This window comes from Puma concolor, chromosome B4 (assembly GCF_028749965.1).
Source record: "Puma concolor isolate L17-30 chromosome B4, mPumCon1.1.hap2, whole genome shotgun sequence".
Classification (NCBI taxonomy): domain Eukaryota; kingdom Metazoa; phylum Chordata; class Mammalia; order Carnivora; family Felidae; genus Puma; species Puma concolor.
Genome location: NC_141673.1, coordinates 74,964,222 through 74,978,976, shown reverse-complemented (window position 1 = coordinate 74,978,976; position 14,755 = coordinate 74,964,222). Strand labels below are relative to the sequence as shown.

The following is a 14,755-nucleotide window of genomic DNA, read 5'->3' as shown; positions in this document are numbered from 1 at the left end:
CTGGCTGAAGTCGGACGCTTAACCGACTGCGCCACCCAGGCGCCCCAACATCATGAACTTTTAATTAATGGTCTCCAAAGAATCTCAGGATGCAGAACTACAAATAGCTTAAGCTACTTACAGTTATTTCATTAATACTAGATTAATGGAATCTAGTATTATAAAGGAAAAATAAGCCCAAGGGTAGAAAGGGTGTCTAATGAGATTTCTGGAGAACTCTAACCTTTACAAGGTCAAGTGAAAGCTGCCAGCAGGTGCAATTATTCTGCTGTCTTCTTCAATTTAAGATATTTGTAGTTAAGAACCTATACTTACAAAATAATTTTGTATCAAATCCTATAAGTTATTTCCCCCTCAAAATCATAGAATTACCTTGAGAAATCTCAACTCAAAATTTCTTCCATTTAAGAATATGCACTTTTAGAGCAGCAGCATTGGCAATCAGCTAAGATTAGTGTACAGAATCAGTACATCAGGATTTTAATCTTGCTTTCCCACTCATTCTTTCAATGACCTTGAGAAATTTTATTTAACATGTTCCTTGGCCACCAAATGAGATTGATGAAATTCTCTAGATTAAAAAAAGAAACAATTATGCAATCATCAAAAAGCAAAAAATATCTATTGTGGAAGGGCATTATTTCGTTTTGTGATGATGAAAGAGAGATTTATTTTCTCCAGTTTCTTATTTATTAACAACAAAATTAGATGCCAATAACAGCAAAATCGTTCCTGCTGAGTAACAGAACCAAATATAGTAATGAATGAAATAAAGTTAATCTTCAAAAACATACCCCTGCAAAAAAACTCACTCCAAATATTTTTTTCTGCTGAAGAGGCTTCTTCCAGAAACCCAATATGAATTTAAATACCCTATGTTACAATTACCATGTAAATTGAGCTTCAACTTTTAAAACTTTTAAGAAATTTGTCTTTTGACTGTCAACAAAAACAGTGAAAGAAAGAATCTCTCCAAAATATATCAACATCCATATTTTGGTCTCTGATTTTGAATTAACTTTGGGGAGGTGTTTGAGTTCTTCTGCCCTCAAGGAATGTAAGTGTGGGGGTTACGTGCAAGAACTGGAATGTATAATTCAAGAGACTTCAGAGGGACAGCCAGGCTTATTCATTATGGATTTTGCCACCTTACAGAGGTCCACAAGGGGGCACTCTTTTGCTGAGATTTTTCTACACATTTTAAGGTTAAACCAGATTTTATAAGGAAATTTGGTAACACACACACACACACACACACACACACACACACATATATATTTTGTTTTCCACGGCTATTTCAATTTTATCATTGTAATCAATCTTTTTCTTTGCTATCTTTCTCTAGTTATGGTTCTCAAGAAAATAAAGTGTACAATTCTGTAGCATTAAGTATATTCATATTGTACAACCATCATAACCATCCATCTCCAAAACTTTTTCATCTTCCCAGACTGAAACTTTGTACCTATTAAACAGCTTCATTTCCCCCTCTCCACAGCCTCTGGAATCCATCAGACATTGTGTCTCCATGACTTTGATTACTCTAGATACCTCACTTAGGTAGAATTAAACATTATTTGTCTTTTTATGACTCATTTATTTCCCTTTGCATAATTCTTCAAAGTTCATTCATGTTGTTCTAGATGATTCTTAAGATGATCCTTCTCTAACCTTACTAAGGACCAAAGCTTTAGGAAACAAATGAAAGTAAATAAGGTTCATAGGAGCGCCTGGGTGGTACAGTCCGTTGAGCATCCGACTTCAGCTCAGGTCATGATCTCGCGGTTTGTGAGTTTGAGCCCGACGTCCGGCTCTGTGCTGACAGCTTGGAGCCTGGAGCCTGCTTTGGATTCTGTGTCTCCTTCTCTCTCTGCCCTTCCCCCACTTGTGCTCTGTCTCTCTTCTATCAAAAATAAATAAATGTAAAAAAAATCTTTTTTAATCAAAAAATAAGGCTTATATTATTGGCACTTCTAGATTTGTGCCAGATCTTTTTTGATCTATTATCCATTTTTTTTTCTCCATTTGTCCACATCCCTCAACTTCCTAACTCATCATTATTTGGTGAGTCAAATTCAAACCAGCTGCTTTACTAAGTTCATCACAGAAATTCATGCCTTACTACAGGTTTCGATTCTCATTTAAATGATTTATCATTCCACATTTGCAGTTGAACATAGTGGCAACTTTTTTTTTTTTTTTTTTTTTTTTTACTGGCAAATTTTATATAAAGTGACAGCACCAAAAAGCAAACATAATTGCCTATAAAATTGCTTCCTGATTCAGTTTGAGTGAAGACAGCTGGGGGAGGAGGGCGGTGGCCTTGCCCAATTGATTAAGTTTTGCTTATCATCAATAAGCACAGCCAGGCCTAGAAGGAATACTCAAAATGATTTTTCTCTCTCACCTAATACTATATCCTTTTAAATAAAGAAACAAAAAAATATGTCAGTTTCCTCACACACCAAGAGAAGAAAGTATCAACTGGGAAAATTTTAACCAGCTTAATGAACTCTAACACTATAGGATCTTCATTATTATCATTTTCCTTTTCCGCATTCATGTTTCCAAATACAAAACACGCACACAAATAATCAAACAAAAAGACCTACAATGTCTTTCAGTGTCCACTGTACCATTAAGAAAATGAAACAAATATTTTTGGAGTAGCAGCCTATAATATTGTAATGAAGCTGGCCGGAGAATACCATAGCAACCTCCTTAAGGGAATCAGAGAAATTACTCCTGGAATAGGAAACATCTGAAAGTTCCATGTGGGTGCCCCAGTTGCTTGATCCCGCCATGTTGGAGGAGGTCATCAGAGGACATGGCTGCCGATTGACCTCTGAGCTGAACTCCAGCAATCAGAGGCTATGTATTAACCCTTCCCCTGTCTTGAAGTATATGTCTTGCCCATTCTTATCAAGTTCGGAGAAACTTGAAAAACACAGCTGTGAGAGAGCCAAGTGTTGTTGAGACCCTCTGTACTGTATGCATGTGACTGAGCCCAGGTAAGGCCTCTGTGTAAACTTTTACGGTTTTGGTGGAAGGATGCAGGGATCTGCTTGGTGAAGAAGACCAGCGTTATTTGCAAATTTCCTTGCTTATTAAAACTGCCACCTACCCATCTGGAGTTGCCTGCCTCTTTCTTCGGTCCCTTTCTCCCCTGTGTATGGGGCTTGTTTCAGATTTTCCCTGGGGGAACTTCCATAGTTGCAAGACAATAAGCCACTTCCAATGGCTTCTGTTTTTATGTATGTAGTAAAAGGACACTAGGAAATCATTTGAGAAAACATACCTGGTACCAGGGAGGTAAGCTAAATGACAGCTTGTGATTTCTTGAAACTGTATGCTCATATTTACTGATTTTTGAAGTTAAAGAAGGAATAGGCATGGCCAGGCCTAAGAGTAATACTCAAAATGATTTGTTTTAAAGAATCTACTTAAAGGAGTAACCTCTATAAGTACCCTCACCTCACCCCTGTGTCTTTTGTTTGTTTTGTTTGTTGTTTGTTTGTTTGTTTGTTATTTTGGGGGAGGGGGAAAACCCTGCCTTGTTCCTTTTTGAAAATCCTGATCTCTGATGAAATAGTTCCTGAAATCTTTTCATATTCCCAACCCCTGATTATTCTGGCTAAGATTAATAGGCTAACCAAAAATAAACTCTCCCAAATGTTATCTAGTTCATTGTTGATCTCCTAGAGAAAAAAAATATAATTAGTGATAATTAATCATGGAGGCTTTTCTTGAAAAGAATGTTTAAACCATGGCTCAAGGCTCAAATTAGGCAGAGTTCCTCATACTTTGTAAATGTTTGTTTGTTTTTTCCCTCTTCTATAAAAGAGCTAGAATCTGGTTTAAAGGCTCAAATAAGAGTTTTAGATGGAAATAAAAACCTTTATTTTTTAAGCTCTATATTATATGTGGTTACATTTCTGGGCCAGTTGCTTTTGCTGAAATCTTTGGATAGTCATTCCAAAGATAAGGAAGAGAGAATTTTTAAAAGACTGAATAGTTGGTGATCTAGACCAACTATTTAACTTTAGCTTTAAATTTTGGAAATTGATTTGACTTCACAGTTCCTTGTAGGATGTCCTCTTCTTTTGAAGATATCAGTAGATAGCTGATAGGTTTACATTTCCTGGGCCACTGAATAATAATAATAATTGCTAGCATGTACTTAATTTATGTACAATTACATAACAATTACATGTTGCAATTACATGACTATTATGTGAATTGTCACACGTACTCTTCAAAATGACCCTGTAAGATAGCATCAAGGAAACTGAAGTTGCTAAAGGTTACCTTGGTAGCTTATATATAATTGAAGAATTAAAATACAAGCCAAGAGAGTCTCAATCAATACCAGTACTCTGCTCATTACATACATCATGATGCCCCCCTGGGAGTATCTTTAATTTAACCAGAGAGGTTTTTGCAATGAAATAACTGCTTTATGACTTAGGCGAAGCACTTGACCTGAATTCTGATCTGTACAATGAGGGTCTTGGGTTAAATGATTTCTCAAGTCTCTTTTCCTTTCTTCTGGCAGGAGAGAGTCCTCCTGCTGACTGAGGTCATTTTTTTCTTTCAATGGCTGGAAGAGTGGCTTTGGCTCACCTGGAACTCACAGTTTAGCAGAGCCAGTAGACCAGGAAATCTGTTTCACTCCACCAGCCAAGAAAGAGCAGGTGGCTGGAGATTTCTCATGTTCTGGGGGAAGCTATTTGTCAGTGATCACCTAGATAACTTTGGATCGCAGCAACAACAGCTCTTGCTTGGCATGGGGTAGGTTTGGATGCTAATCGCTGCCTCATCTGTGAGCACTTCAGTTCTTGTTTCACACACAAGCCTGGTGAATATAAAAATAGAGGGAAATAACTTAAAAAAAAACTGAATCAGCAACCTGGAATTTTACTTTCTCTCTTTCTGGTTAAAGACTATTAACCAAAAATGCTCCACTAGTTGTCTGGAGATAGAAGACAGAAGTGGAATGAGATGCTTGATAATGTGGTTACTGTGCAACCACTTTCTAATTATGTAGGTCCTTACCATAGTAGGGATATGACAGGGATGATAAAGTGGGCTCACACAGCGAGCGCATGGAAGATATATGCCATGTGACAGAGCCACAGTCTGAGATCTACAGTTGGAGAATATTTGCGTAAGAGCGAAATGACACAAATTACAAAGGTCTCCACTGAAAACAAGAATATGCGTCTTATATTACACAGTTCGATGGGCATACTCTTACCAGAAATGGCCTTAGCTTCAAGGAAGAGAGACACACATGTTGGGTCTTTGAAACAAGATTTGCTTTAACCAAATTTCAGGGAAGATGGAAAAAAATAAAAAGGAAACAAAGGTATAGTATGCTTTATGCTTATTTAATAAGCTTTGTCAAGTTTAATCTTTTTTTTTAGGTTTATTTATTTATTCTTTAAAAAAAATTTTTTTTAACGTTTACTTATTTTTGAGACGGAGAGAGACAGAGCATGAACAGGGGAGGGGCAGAAAGAGAGGGAGACACAGAATCTGAAAGAGGCTCCAGGCTCTGAGCGGTCAGCACAGAGCCCGACGCGGGGCTCGAACTCACGGACTGCGAGATCATGACCTGAGCTGAAGTCGGACGCTTAACCGACTGAGCCACCCAGGCACCCCTATTTATTTATTCTTGACAGAGAGAGAGAGAAATTTCAGGGGAGGGGCAAAGGGGGGGAGAGATAATCCTAAGTAGGCCCCACGCTGTCAGCTCAGAGCCCCGCATAGAGCTGGAACTCACGAGCTGTGAGCTGAAATCAAGTCAGACTCTTAACCTACTGAACTAGCCAGGTGCCCCTCCCCAGCAATTTTGTAAGGTAGATGGTACTAATCTCATTGTGTGAGAAAATGGAGACTTAAGAAATTTCCAGTAATTCGCTCAAGATTTATAATTGGGAGTATATCTGGGATATGAGCACACAACTTGTGGTTCAAATCTAATGTTTTCCCCACTACATTGTGCTTGATAGGCAATCATGTTGAACTTGCAGATTGGATATATGTGGGAAAATCTCTGTAACTTTTGATTCAGAATATGCAGTTAGATTTAGGAAGTGCCCATAGAAAGTAAAACCAAAGTACATTTAGGGAAAAACAGTAAAAAAAAAATCTATTTCCAAAATAGTACGTTTTTTTTTTTCCTTCTAACTAAAAAAAACCCACAGGTTCTATCATCACTTGGGCATAAAAATACATCTGCTCTAGCACCCATTTTCCCTCATTTTTACTTTAAAAATCTGTTGCTCAGTAGATATAATTGTCATGACATTTATAGTAGAATTGAGAATCCTATCTATTCTTAGTTTTACAGAAGTGAATTTTGATTTGAAAAATAATTTTAAGAAAACATAAAACCATCTCCAATATCATTTATTTATTCTCTTTTGAATGTTTGAAATTTTGTTAAGATAGAAAATCAGAAATGGGACAAGAAAATTATTTTCTCAAACAAGAGAAGTCAAGTTACAGCAATGCTGTCCTTGGTTGCCTTGAAAATTTTCCCGAAGATAAGTAGTAATTAATGTTCCTTGAATACAATCAATGTCTATTTACCTTCTAAAACCATTTAGATCTTTGTAGTTAAATATGAAATAAGATATTGGACATAAAGTGCCCAGTGATAACATCAGTAGTGATTTATATTTTCTTTTTAAAAAAATGTTTTAAGGTTATTTATTTTGAGAGACAGTGAAAGCAGAGGAGAGGCAGAGAGAGAGAGAGAGAGAGAGAGAAAGAGAATCTCAGGCAAGAGGATCCATGCTGTCAGCTCAGAGCCCGATGTGAAGCTCCAACTCACGAACTGTGAGATCATGACCTGAGCCAAAACCAAGAGTTGGACGCTTAACCCACTGAGCCACCCAGGTGCCTCAATGATTTATATTTTCTAGACATTTTTTTCTAGACCTATTTTATCATCACTATAGAGAATTTAGACAATACCAGCAAGAAAGGATATAAATGTTACCTGCAATCACATATTAGGAAGCAGGCCTTTATCCTTACAGTTTTTTCAATGAATATATTCACATATTTTATAGGAGCAGAATTATATGCTGTTTTGCAACTTTCCTTTTCCACTTTACAACATATTGTCAACATTTTTAATATTATTGGTTATATTTCTGCTATGTAACTTTACCTGTCGCATAGTTTCTGCTCTATGAGCATACCACCATTTTAAAACAGTTTATTATTGGACATTGAGATTGTTTGCATTTTCCTCTATTACAAATGAATTTATGATAAATATAAATCTGTCTCATCTTCCTTTTTTACCCCTTTGGTTATGTTAGTTGTATTTTTTTTTTTTTTTTTTTGGTTTTGTTTTGTTCTGTTTTGTTTTTCTTCAGTTTGGGGAAGAGGTACCAAAACGTTTCACTGAATTTTGCACATAAAATGGTAGTGCCTTTCTCTGAACTCTCAGTTCCCTCTGGACCTCAGCAACACTTCTTTCTATTGTACTTTTAATTATTCTGTTGTTGCATTTGTACTGATCTTTCTTTTAGACACATGAACATCGATATGTTTCCTCAGTCATGTCTAGAACCTTCTGAACTTGTCAACAGCCACTGTGGTGTAGACCAGTGTGTTCAGACCAGCTGTGGTGTAGCTTGTTGGAGGTGTACAATCTCAGATCCCAGACCCACTTGATCAGAACCTCAGGTGACCCCCCATGTACACTGAAATGTGAGAAACACACGCTACACTGATTACATTTTCTTCAGTATACATCCTGCTGTTTCCAACCTTTAGTGCAGGTTTTAATTTAGTTATTGTATTTTGGGCTTCCTTCTAAATAGATACATTCTAATCTCAGCATGTTAGTCTGCTCAAGCTTCCATAGTTAAAATGCCACAGACTGGTGGCTTAAACAACAGAAATTTGTTGTCTCACAGTTCTAGAGGCTAGAAGTCCAAGGTCAAGGACCCAGCATGGTCGGTTTCTGGTGAGTTCTCTCTCTTTTGTCTGGTAGTCTTCTCACTGTCCTCACATGGCCTTTCTTCTGTACACAGAGTGGGAGCTAGTTCTTCGATGTTTCTTCTTAGAAGGACATTAATTCTATTGGATTAGAGCCCCATGCTTATGACCTCAGTTAATATTAATTACTTTCTTAGAGGCCCTATCTCCAAAAGAGCCACACTGGATTTTTGACTCCAACATATGATTTTGGGGAGGTTACATTCATTCCATGATTCGGCATTTTTCCTTTCCATCTTAATGTGTTCATCCTTCCCTTTCTTCTCTTTCTATTACTTTTTCATCTCATAGCGTTGCTTTTTGGTTTCTCTATTATTTTTCTCTGATTCTCTTTTCATAGAAGCCATGAGTCCTTTGTTGATAATACCAGCTTATTGAAATATTCTCTAGAATCTTATATTTTTAGAATTTTTTCTCTAAACATTTTAGTTGTCACACATTCATTTTTTATTGACATATAATTGGCATATAACATTATGTTTTAGGTGTACAAGATAATTATATATTAGATTAGATATGTATTATGTAATGATTAGATATGTATTGCAAAATACTCACCACAGTATGTCTAGTTAACAGTCATCACCATCCAGATGTAGAAATTTGTTTTTCTTTAGATAAGGACTTTAAGATGTCTCTTAACAACTTTCAAATACAACATATAGTATTGTTAATTATAGTCACCATGCTGTATATTACATATCCACAACTTATTTATTTTATAACTGGAAAGTTGTATCTTTTGACCAACTTCACCCATTTCCTCCACCCCTCACTTCTGCCTCTCGTAACCACCAGTCTGTTCTCTGTATCTATGAGAGTGGGTTTTTGTTTTTGTTTTTGTTTTAGATTCTACAAACAAGTGAGAGCATATGGCATTTGTCTTTCTTTGTCTGACTTATTTCTCGTAACATAATACCCTCAAGGTTTATCCATGTTGTTGAAATCACAGGATTTCCTTATCACTCTTTCTTCTACAGCAAAATTCATTCCCTTTTCTCCCAGAGGTCCTGTATTTTCTGTGTGTGTTTTGCTAATTCCTACAGAAAGAGATTCAGTCCTAAGTCAGTGTTTGTCAAAAGACCAGAGAATAAATGGTTAAGGTCCCACTCTTGGTAAACTTTCCAAATCTTTAGCTGAAATGCAGATGGATATACTTAGATATTAATTTCCAGTTTCTTGCTGGCTTTCAATAAATATTTCTATTGGTTTCTGAGGCAGTTTTCAAACCTAAACTCACCGTTTAGTTGATACTTTTCATTAATGGGGTGTTTGAAGAATTTTTATACCATAATTTCCCCCTACCCACCCCCCCAACTATGTCTTTAAATCAAGGAGCTACTACAAGTCCCCCCTACCTGCTGGGAGATTCTGCTTTAGGGTACATATTGGAAACAAACAGGGAAGGAGATGGGGTTGACTCTTCTCTGTGGTGTCACAGAGCAGCAGTATGAAATAGAGTTTGGCTTCTGATCTTACACACTGAGGGGCAGATGTTAAGCACTTTCTAGATTCTGTTTTTTTTTTTTTTTTAATTCCCACTCTCTGTCTCTCTTATTATTAAATAAAATAAAGCCTATCTATGAGGCAAAACTTGAATCATTTTCTACGAATCCTTTGGTACTAGATTTACCATTGGCAGATTTTGCTCCACAATTCCAGCATGTGGTGGTCCACATGATTAGATTGTAATATTGTGATTTTCATCTGCTTTTCTGTGTTGTCATTGGAGATTTAAGGGAAATGGAATCAGGCTCCTTTCGAGTTATTAATTAATTTATATTTCTAACCAGTCATTCCAGTGCTTTTACTTTACTTTGTGTTTCATCCAGGGAAAGGTCAGGGCTTTCTTAACAAAAATGAAAAATGTTGGTCCTGAGAGACAAAGAGATCAAGATCTTCATGAGAAAGCCAACTTCCAGAGAAGATGGCAGAATAGGAAGAACCTAAGCTCACCTTGGACCATGAACACAGGTAGATAACACCCACATCAGTGTAACTAACCCAGAAAATCATGTGGAGTCTTGGCAGAACAGACTCTTCACAGTTCATCGTAGAGAAGAGGCCACATCGAAAATGGACGGAAGGGCAGAGATGTAGTCAACAATCAAACTAACCTGTGAGACCAACCACAAAAGGGAGGGATGCCATAAGTATGCGGAAGAGAGAGGAACAGACTCCACACCAGGCACCCAGACACAGGGGACCTGCAATGGGAAGATAAGTCCCCATATCTTTTGGTTTTGAAAACCAGAGGGACTTAACTTTGCAAGTTTTTGCAATTAGTAGGGCTTACCACAAGAAAGTTTAAACATCAATAAGCTCAGCTTTGGGAGAGCTGGAGGGCAATAGGAAACAGTCTCTGCCCTTAAAAAGACTGGACAACAGGGATGCCTGGGTGGCTCAGTCATTTAAGCATCTGACTTGGTTTTGGCTCAAGTCATGATCTCACAGTTCATGATTTCAAGTCCTGCATCAGGCTCTGCACTGACAGCATGGAGCCTGCTTGGGATTCTCTCTCTCTTTCTCTCTCTGCCCCTCCCCTACTCACTCTCTCTGTCTCTCAACATAATTAAATAAACTTAAAAAAAAAAAAAAAAGACAGCACAACAAACAGCCCTGATGAGTTAGAGCATAGAAACAGCATTTTGAAAGTGCTTGGGGTACACAAGAAGGGTATTTATTTACTAACCTCTTAATGTATGCTGGAGGGGCAGAGATCCTTAGGAGATTTCTCCAAGAACAAAAGAGCTGGTGGGTACCATTTCTCTCCCACACTTCCTAGCCTGGATATTAGAACACCTACAGGAACCAGTAAGAATACTTGCAATCTAGCTTGCTAACACTGTATGTCCACTCTTGTGTTCTCCTGTGGATTGCGCTGCCCAATTTGCTTCACTAGTAGAAGTCCCTCCAATGTGGCTCCAGGTTTCATCCTGTAAGCAGACAAGTGCATACTTTGCTAACACTATGTATCCTGCCCCCAACCCCCTGTTTCCCAGCAGATAGCCCCATTCAACCTGCCCAACTTGGCATTCAAAGCAGACCCAACAGTGGTCAGCACCACTCCAAAGATACTCTTCAGGACAAGGGAAGATAGCCACACAGACAAGTCCCATTGCAGTCCTAGAAGTTGGGCAGGGAGATGGGGCAGACATCTGATCTCACTGCTGACTTCACCTACCAACAAAAATATTACAAGGGGCAGGACAAAGAGGGATTCCCATAGTTCAGGGTCACTGCAACCCAAACAGATGAACTGGGGACAGACATCTTGTTGGGCTACAGGCCCTGACCACTTAAAAAAGCCTCTCAGGTGACAATACAGGGAGAGTTGCCTGCAGTTTGGAGCTGCCACAGTTCAGGCAAAAATCTGGTCTAACCCAACTCAAGCCCAGGACAGCCCAAACTGGCCTTTTAACAGCACAGGGACTGAAACCTGGCCACAACAAGCAAGGGGGAACCATTGCAGATGACTGGACTGAAGGGAAATGTGGCACAACCACAAGAGTAGGGAGAGCACAACACATAAGAGACACCCCTGAAGTGACAGTTTCTGGGAACAGGTGACATTGCACTACAGGGCACTACAAGACCCTCTTCATAAGTCCACTACTTTCAAGATTAGGAGATGTAACTGACTTTCCTAATGCATAAAAACAGACACAGAGATTTACATAAAGTAAGGAGACAGAGGAATATGTCCCAAATGAAGGAGCAGGAAAAACCATAGCAAAAGATCTAAGTGAAATGGAGATGAGCAATATGCCTGAGAGAGAATCCAAAGTAATCATCATAAAGTCATTCATGGGACTTGTGAGATCCTTCACTTAGTGAGAACTTCAACAAACAAATATAAAAAGGAATAAATGAGAGATGAAGTACTCAATACCTGAAAGTAAAAGCATAGTCAAGTGAATCAATAGCAGATTAGAGGAGACAGAAAAACAAATCAACAACTGGAACACAGAGTAATACAAAGCAACCAAGATGAATGGCAAAAAGAACACAGAATAATGAGCCTTGGGAATAGTTTAAGGGTACTCAGTAAATACTATCAAGTGTAATAACATTCACATGATAGGTACCCCAGAAGGAGAAGAAAGAGAGAAGGGGCAGAAAAACTTGATGAAATAATAGCTGAAAGTGTCCCAAATCTGAGAAAGGAAACAGAAATCCAGATACAGATATATACAGCAACCCCAATACAGTCAACCCAAGGGGTACCACACCAAGACACATAATCATTAAAATAGCAAAAAGTAGTAACAAAGACAAAATTTTAAAGCAGCAAAAGAAAAGAAGATAGTTACCTACAACGGAAACCTCAGAAAGCCATCAGCAGAAACTTTGCAGGCCAGAAGGGAGTGGCGATGATATTTTCAAAGTGGTAAAAGAAAAACAAAAAACCCTGCAATTAAGTTTCTCAGACAAACAAAAGTTAAAGAAATTCATTATCACTAAACCATCCTTACAAGGTATGTTAAAGGGAATTCTTTCAACAGACAGGAAAGGGCATAATCAGGAGTAACAAAATTAGGAAAATTAACATGTAAATGGAAACATAATGAAAGTAGTAGGTTAATTGTTTATTTTACTTTTTAAAAATTTATTTATTTATTTATTTATTTATTTAGAGCATAAGCAGGGAAGGGGCAGAGAGAGAAGGGCAGAGAGAGAATCCTAAGCAGGCTCCACACGGTCAGCACACAGCCTGATGTGGGGCTCAAACCCACAAACCATGAGATCATGACCTGGGCTGAAACCAAGATTCAGACGCTTAACCAACTAAGCCACCCAGACACCCAGTAGGTTAATCATTTATAAAAACTGTATGGAAGTTAAGGAATTGAGGTAAATGATGACCATACCCACAAGAAGAGCAAAACAAAACTGTTGAGAGTGGTTGCCTTTGTGAAATGAACTAAGCCTGTACAAGACTGATCTTCGTTTTCTACCTTTTGAATCTTTGACTTAAAAAAAATAACTTTGAAAAGACATTATTTCTGTATTTTAAAAAAATTAGCTTTAAAGGAATCTGGAGAGTAGGGGAAGGTGTGGAGTATGAAAGAAGTCATTCACAAATAACTTCAAATCTACCTTTTTGTGTGTAATTTTAGGATATAGTTAATTGTAAACTTGCTTAAATTTGTAAGAATTTAAATTATTTTATGCTACAGAGACAATAACGAATAAATTTCACCCCCTTTGACTTAAAAACTTACCAACTAATCTCACTTTTTCTTCTACTTTTCATCACTATTATCAGCATGTTACAGCATCCTTTTTCTAAAAAAAGAAAGGGGGAGGGAAGGAGAAGGGAGAGAGAAAAAGAAGACCAAAGGTCAAATAGAAGTTTGAAAGAAGCAGATGTGAAAGTTAGTCATGTAGAATAGAGACAAGATAAGCCATAAACAGCATGTGTTGCTATTAAAAACAAAGCTTATATTTAAAATGGTTTTGCTATCAATATGATATTTCACATCGATAACTGACTGAGCCACTCAGGAGTCCCTTCCCTTCAATCTTAAAAGTCTATCCCCATCACCTCTCTTTCCTTCTTTTTTGTTACTTTTTAAAAAATCAGCTCAAGTCCAGGGATTCATTCAAGTAAAATAATCAACATGTAAGAGCTATAAAATAATTGAAATAAATAGAAATCCTTTTCCTTTATTTCTTTGTTTATACCCATGCTCCTTCAATATGTGACAGATTTTTTTTAGATAACTTCCTTCCTCAATAAAATGAGATGATTCTTTTTTAAAAGCATGATTTTATAAGTACATTGAAGCATTTGCCTAAATTGTCTTGTATTACAAATCTGGCCTTTTCCTTTCTATTTTTAGAGTAAACATATTTGTTTCTTAAAGACATCTTAGATCTTAACATTCTGGCCATTTTTTCCCAAAGTTTACTTATTTATTCATAAGTACATTACAACCTAGAAAAAATGATTAACTTCTCCCCAATTTTTGTCTCTATGTGAAAACTCCCAACACCACAAGGAGAAACTAGCTAAGAATATGGCCTTGTAGTCACTTCATCAGAAGCTAATTTGTATATAAGCTGTATTAAAAAAGAAAATTAATATATAAATTGTTTATGATTTGTCCTAGAGTAAATTTATTTTACTGGTAATGCATATTTATTTTTAAGAGACAATTTTGTATTCTTTAATGAGTGAAAAGACTGATATTTTAATTTTATATTTTGGCACTAATACTTTCTTTTTTTTTTTTTTTAATATATGAAATTTATTGTCAAATTGGTTTCCATACAACACCCAGTGCTCATCCCAAAAGGTGCCCTCCTCAATACCCATCACTCACCCTCCCCTCCCTCCCACCCCCCATCAACCCTCAGTTTGTTCTCAGTTTTTAACAGTCTCTTATGCTTTGGCTCTCTCCCACTTAACCTCTTTTTTTTTTTTTTCCTTCCCCTCCCCGATGGGTTCCTGTTAAGTTTCTCAGGATCCACATAAGAGTGAAACCATATGGTATCTGTCTTTCTCTGTATGGCTTATTTCACTTAGCATCACACTCTCCAGTTCCATCCACGTTGCTACGAAAGGCCATATTTCATTTTTTCTCATTGCCACGTAGTATTCCATTGTGTATCTAAACCACAATTTCTTTATCCATTCATCTGTTGATGGACATTTAGGCTCTCTCCATAATTTGGCTATTGTTGAGAATGCTGCTATGAATATTGGGGTACAAGTGCCCCTATGCAT

The 14,755-nt window shown here is 37.3% G+C and overlaps 1 long non-coding RNA gene across 1 annotated transcript in view; it reads right to left on the bottom strand.

Annotated features, from left to right (window-relative positions):
* Nucleotides 1-3,456: 3,456 nt before the first annotated feature.
* LOC147579222 (uncharacterized) overlaps nucleotides 3,457-14,755 on the bottom strand; it is a 31,914-nt gene continuing 20,615 nt past the window's right edge. Inside the window, exons 2-6 of the long non-coding RNA XR_015253144.1 lie at nucleotides 13,248-13,311; nucleotides 10,715-10,958; nucleotides 9,979-10,139; nucleotides 8,581-8,667; nucleotides 3,457-4,855 (exon numbers count right to left, since the gene is read on the bottom strand). This is a non-coding gene — a long non-coding RNA (uncharacterized LOC147579222). The remainder of the gene's footprint in view (nucleotides 4,856-8,580; nucleotides 8,668-9,978; nucleotides 10,140-10,714; nucleotides 10,959-13,247; nucleotides 13,312-14,755) is intronic.